Below are 6593 nucleotides of genomic sequence, written 5' to 3'. Positions count from 1 at the left end.
AGTTCATATATTGTTTTTTAAAGTAACCATTTCAAACCATAAAAAGTTACAAACTGAATTATACTATTCTGATCCTACGATCAATATAAGAACTTTTTTTGTTTTTTATAAAACTTTCCAATATTTTAGAAACAATAAAAATGAAAGACAGCCAACGCATACGATACCACAATATATAAACAACGATTTAAAACGATTTCTGATAAAGGTTAACTTTATGGCAGGGCCGTCTTCTAGAAGAAAAGAAATAAAGAAGGGCTCGGGACATAAAAAACAAAAAGCCCTAAAATAAAAACTCAAAAAATATAATATGATACGAAAATATAACATACTAAAAATGACGTTTACTCAGTCAGTAAAATATGGGTGTTGTAGTGGCGAGTTGATGTGAATTTGGGCGGTATCGGCCAAGTTTATTACGTTACCGTAACTAAACCCAAAAACTAATTTCGTCAAGTTAACATATTTAGAAATGAACAATAAATAAAAAAATTACGGCGATGAGTCGACGCAAATTTGTTTGGTATTAGACATGTTCATTATTAGTAACGAGTAAACCTAAAAAAAATAATTTCATTAAATTATCATATTTAAAAAAAAAAAAGAAAAAGAAAGCCATACTTTAAAAAACATAGGAATAACTAATATAAGAACAAACACCACAAATAAAGATAAGAGTAATTAATAAAAAACACCATAAATAAAGATAAGGATAACTAATAAAACATACTTACAAGTGTTTCCAATGGGTTTAGAAGACAGGCAAACAGGCATATTATTTCAAGCGTTTAGGAAACTCACATCCAATCATCAAACCAAATCTTACATTTAGTTAATAGCTGATATTAATTATATAAATAGGAGAAAAAAATACATACATACAAAATAAAAATTAAAAATTTATGGGCCTCATGGGGAAGTAGGCCTGAGTCTTGAGCCCCTTTTGCCCTTCTCATGGGTCAGGCCTACTTTACGGTACGTCAACTCGTTGATCCCAAGGCAAAGGCTATATAACTCATTATAAACCTCTCTCTAACGTCTAGGCCTGTAAACGAACCGAACGTTCAGTGAACTTTTCGTGAACCATTCAGCCGGTAGTTTGTTTATGTTCGTTTATTTAATAAACGAACGAACACTAACAAAAATTTTGTGTTTGTTTAATTAAACAAACGAACATGAAAATATGTTCCGTTCGTTCATTTATGTTCATGAAAGTTCATTTATGTTCGTTTATGTTTGTTTATTTATATTCGTTTATGTGTTAATAGAAAATTAATAAATATTTTTTTTTGGATAAGTTATCTACTTAAAAAGTTTTGTATTTGTTAATTTGTGTTCATTTTGTTTGTTTGTGTTCATTATGTTCGTTTATCTTTGTTGAATTATGTTAAGCGAACACAAGCATTCAATTTTAAATAAACGAACAAAAATTTAAATATTCGTTCGATCAAGCATTCGTTTCCATTTAAAGTTAAATGAACGAACACTAACATACCCTTGTTCATGTTCGTTCGAATTGTTTACATGCTTTATTATTCACATTGATTAATATATCAGTCTCAATTTCAAGGCTTTGCCGATTTTATTGTGTTCGTTTAATTGTCTTCATGAACCGTTCGTGAACACGTTCATTTCCTTAATAAACGAACACGAACATCAAATCTCGTTCGGTAAGTGTTCGTGAACCATTCATGAAAAAATTATTTCATTAACGAACGAACATGAACAAGGTCTTGTTCATGTTCGTTCGGTTCGTTTACAGCCCTACTAACGTCTATAGAGATCTCTTAGACTCACTAAGATGCTGGTAATCACCAAATGTTTCTCTCCATACTATAGAGATATCCTATATTCCTCCTTTATTATAACTTGTGATTGGGATGAATCAACAATCTACAAAGTTTACCGGTATATGGTTGCTATAATTACGCAAGAATATAAGAATGTATCGTGTATCTTTGGAGTTTGCAAGAGGTGAGTTGAAAGTGTTAGAAGAATGGTTTTATAAATGTGAAATTGGAAATAGGGAACGCGTTAGCAATTCATCAAGGCTTTTATGGTCAATGCCGTGGTGGACCGTGTACCGATGAGGGATGCTCTAATCCACATTCGCTCTTCAAATTAAATTGTTATGCATATACTTTAAACAATGATAAAATCAGTGTTAATCAGATAAGACTTCAGAACAAATGACTGGCTTGTGTTTGGTAGCGTTTGATATGCAATAATTGAAATATGAATGGAATGAATCAATGATGGAATGAAAAAATGGATATTTGGTTGGTAAATGAAATAGAATCAATCATTGCATAAGGAATATTATTCCATCAAAACAATTCATTCTAACCTCTCTTTTTTTTTATTCCATTCCCCTTTCATCTTACTCAAGATAAAACGATCTGACAATTACCATACACTGAGACCGCCACCACTACCTTCCCCGCCACCGCTAACCGCCACCACCATCGCCGCTATCACAACCACCACTACTTGACTGACGCCACCGCCGCCGCCACCGCCACCACTACCGCCTGACCACCCGCCATCACAACCAATACCACCTGACTGTCGCCACCCGCCACCACCACCTGACTGCCAGCACCACCTAACTACCACCACTATCCCTTGACCGCCGCCACCGCCACTACCACCACCTGACCACCGACGCTACTACCGCTATCATCAACCCCGCGCCGCCACATACCACCACCATCGTCGTCACCACCATTGTCACTACCACCACGCAACCTGATCACCATCGCAATTACCATTTTTTATGTTTTGTTAATTTTAATTTTTTTTTGAGGTATGTATCTTTGTCATTTTTATTTCATTCATGTGGGTTTTTTTTTCCTACCGAACGACTTAAATTATTAATTAATTTCATTCTCAAAGGTTAATCAAACAAGACAAAGTAATGGTAATGATTTATTTCATTATATCCTCCTCTCCATTTTATTGTCCCCTACCAAACAGACTCTTAATTAATTATAATAGTTCTTTTGTAATTTAATTTAAATATCAATATTCTAAAATAGTAATAACCATTTTCAATAAAATCTAATTAATATATTAAAGCAATACATGTTTCATATGACTTTCAAATTTGTCATCCACATGAGATGCCAACTAATCAATTTCTATTTATACATATTCCACCTAATTAACTAATTTTTTAATTACCATTCATTTAATTTAATAATTTTTTATGTTAAATATTAATGCATTTATTACTATTTATATTTATTAATCACCTCCATTAAACCAATTATTATATTCTTAAAATTATATTATTAACAATTTCTAATTAACTCAATTAAGTTATTACCTCAGAAAGAATTGTTGGTTTCAACAGCTTAATTAATTGGTTTAATATTTTTTTTAACAAAGATATTACAGATTTATGGGTCAAAAGTGTCTGCTACAAGTTGACTTCATTTGAACATAAAAATTGGAGTATAGTTGAAAAGAAGTTATAGCAGTTTGATAAATTTTAGGTTCAAGGATACGATTTGTTATCAAACAATTCATAATATTTCACAAACAATTTGCCATTATACTATTTTTATGGTTATCTCAAAGTTTGTTTTTTTAAACAATTGTGATTAATCCGTAATGGACAAAACCAATCCGCTCATAGTCAATAAACGGCATAACCAATGGTTTTGTGACTAAGGTCGTTTCTATATATGTGAGTGAGCAAGCTTGACTAATTTCAACAAAAAGATGGTCATGGCTATTTTATGTGTGCGTGAAAATTCAATCTCTTGCTTTACATGACTCTTAAAAACAAATGCAAAAGCTACAGTGTTAAATAAAAGTTTATATATAGAAACAAAGATAAATTTTTTGTTCATGTTATCTTAGTTTTCATGTTAATTTAAAAAGGCAGAATAGTGTAACACCCGTTAACTCCGGTTTGAAGAACTAAAGCTTGTAGAGTATGTATAACTCTCGGGACTTATCCGACGTTTCTCGGAAGCCTTCACGTCATCCCGGTACATTAAAGAACCTAACCATTCCTTCCATTTTGCCTTACACTTGAATCTAGAAGGACTAGAGCGTAATATCTTATGTTATAACATAAAAAAAAATAAAACCCTAGCCCCTATACATGCAGCGATCGGCAGAAAGGAGCAGCCACAAGACCACCGATTTTCTTTTTTGCAGCCAACTTTAAGCCTTAGAACTTCAATTCAAGGTATGTACTACGATTCCCCAAGTCTTTTTCACGTTAATTGACCCTCATATTGCGCGTATTGATCGAAAAACGTCTTGTTGTAGGCTAACCAGGTGGCTGCCCAATTGAGCGGTTCCGGGGCTGTTTCGAGTGAGGTTTTCGCATCAAAATCCCACTAGGTATGACATGTACGTCATATTAAAATTTCGTGGTCATTGGAGGTGTTTAGGTCGGTCAGTCGATTTTAGTTCGAAAACTAGGGTTTATCAGGTGTAGAATTGAAAATTGTTGAGTTTGATGCGTCAGGGGGGTTTAAGGGCTGTGGCAAAATTATTTTTTTGGTGCATGGGGCTGTCGTGGTTAATATTTCGTCAATCGAGTCGGCGGTGCGCGAATTTTCGTTTAAATGTTAAAGTAAGTGTTGTAAAAAGGAACTGTCAACCCAATCAACTCGGGTGACATAATTATGACGAATGAAAAGAGTTAAGATGGAATTTGGTCCATTCGGGGCTGATTCGTTTAACAAATGGTTTTAAGGTTTATTACACGCGCATTCGACCCGATTTGACTATCCTTGGGCCTTGGGCCAAGTATTGGGCCTTGGGCCAAAGTGTTGGGCTTGAACGGCCCATTAGGCTAGAGTGTTCCTACAGTCTAGTTTAGTAACACGTTATGTATAATTTACAGGCCCTTGCTTGTGATTGTGCCCTTAGGAACTTCCTAGCTCATTGCAAGTATTCGATCGATCTCAGGTGAGTTCATGATGCCCTTTTTACTCATTTTACTTTTGGGCTAGCATGCGCACCTAAATGTTTTCTTACTTGATGAAATGTTTTAAAACGATTTTATATAGGCTTGCTAGTATATGGTAAGTCTTTGGATGTTAAATATATATATATATATATATATGTATGTATGTATATACATTATTTCTTGGCCTCTATTTGGCGATGTTGTAGTCGTTTCGACTACTGATGTTGTGTATGCCTACTTCGTGTTTGCATGCACTGATGTTACGTGTTTGGGTTGTACGTTTGCTCAACCCTAATGTTATACGTAGATGTTATATATATACGTTTGCTCGACCATGTATTCTTAGTTTTATATTAATTTAAACAGGCGGATCGGGTTCATGTTTGGTTCAAAACATGCTTAGATCAATGTGATTTAGAGTAAAATAAGTTCGAGTCAAAACATGTTGTTTTAAAAGAGTATCAAATTAGTTCCGGTCAAAACGGGCGGGTAAAAAGTAGTTATGATCATAATGAGTTTGAGTCTAAACATGTTATTTTAAATGATAGTATTATCTAACTTAAAAGTCAAATTCATTATTCATACATTTTTATTATGTTAATTTGAACGAGCGGTTCTGGTTTATATACGGTTCAAAATAAGTTCGTTGAAACAACCGCTATTTTCAAACCCGATGGAAACTTTTTCCATGAATTATTTCCTTTGTGAACAATTTATGTTTAAATCTTTCGTCACTATTATAATTAGTGTCACATATATAAAATTTAATTTATGAGAAATTATTATATCTTACTAAATTATTTGGCATTGTGGATTTTTTTTAAAATAATTATAATTGTTTTATATGCTTGATTTTACTTATAACTTGTATCAAATATGTAAATATTTTTTTATAATATTATATTATTTTTTAGCCCGTATAATACACGGGTTATTAACCTAGTGGTAAGTTAAAGCAAGATTTCGACCAAACTTGGATGGAGAGAATATTTTGGATATCTCCTCCCAAAGTTATTCTCAAGTTGTATAAACCATGTGCCAGGAAATACATGAATATTGATATTAACTTTAAATGGGAAATACATGAATATTGATATTAACTTTAAATGGCCACCAAAATATAGGTGGGAAAGCTAATGTGTGGCCTTTTTTATATATAGCATTTAAAACAAAAGCTTCTTTTCTAAATCTATGTTATCGACAGTAGAAAAAATTTTCGAAATTATATTTGTTTATTTAGGCTGTTCACTATCAGTGTCATATCATCGTCATGTGAGTGCTGGGGGCTTTAAAGTCCCTCCACCATATTGCCCTGCTATGGTTCGAAGCCTCTTTACCGTCCCATTATTATATCTATACATATATATGTATGTGTGTCTAAAAGAGAAAGAGAGAAGTAGGGTGGCCCCACCAAAACAACCTCCTTACCCGGCCGTTCCACACACCCCCTTGCCGCCCATCGTTTACTGCCCCTCAACGGTGTTCCCCTAACACCGTCCGTAAGCCGCCCATAGCAAACAACCTTAGAAGCATTATGGAAACGAACTAAAACGTATAAATATATTCGACTAATGTTATCAGCCAATTTGGCAAACCAATTCATCAAATCACTATTTTACCAAAATCTTGCAATTCTTCCAACATGTAATTATAATCCATT

The sequence above is a fragment of the Bidens hawaiensis genome, unplaced genomic scaffold (assembly GCF_021521415.1).
Source record: "Bidens hawaiensis isolate Kalapana, Puna unplaced genomic scaffold, B.hawaiensis_p1.1 tig00048575_1, whole genome shotgun sequence".
Lineage (NCBI taxonomy): Eukaryota > Viridiplantae > Streptophyta > Magnoliopsida > Asterales > Asteraceae > Bidens > Bidens hawaiensis.
This window is presented reverse-complemented; position numbering follows the sequence as displayed.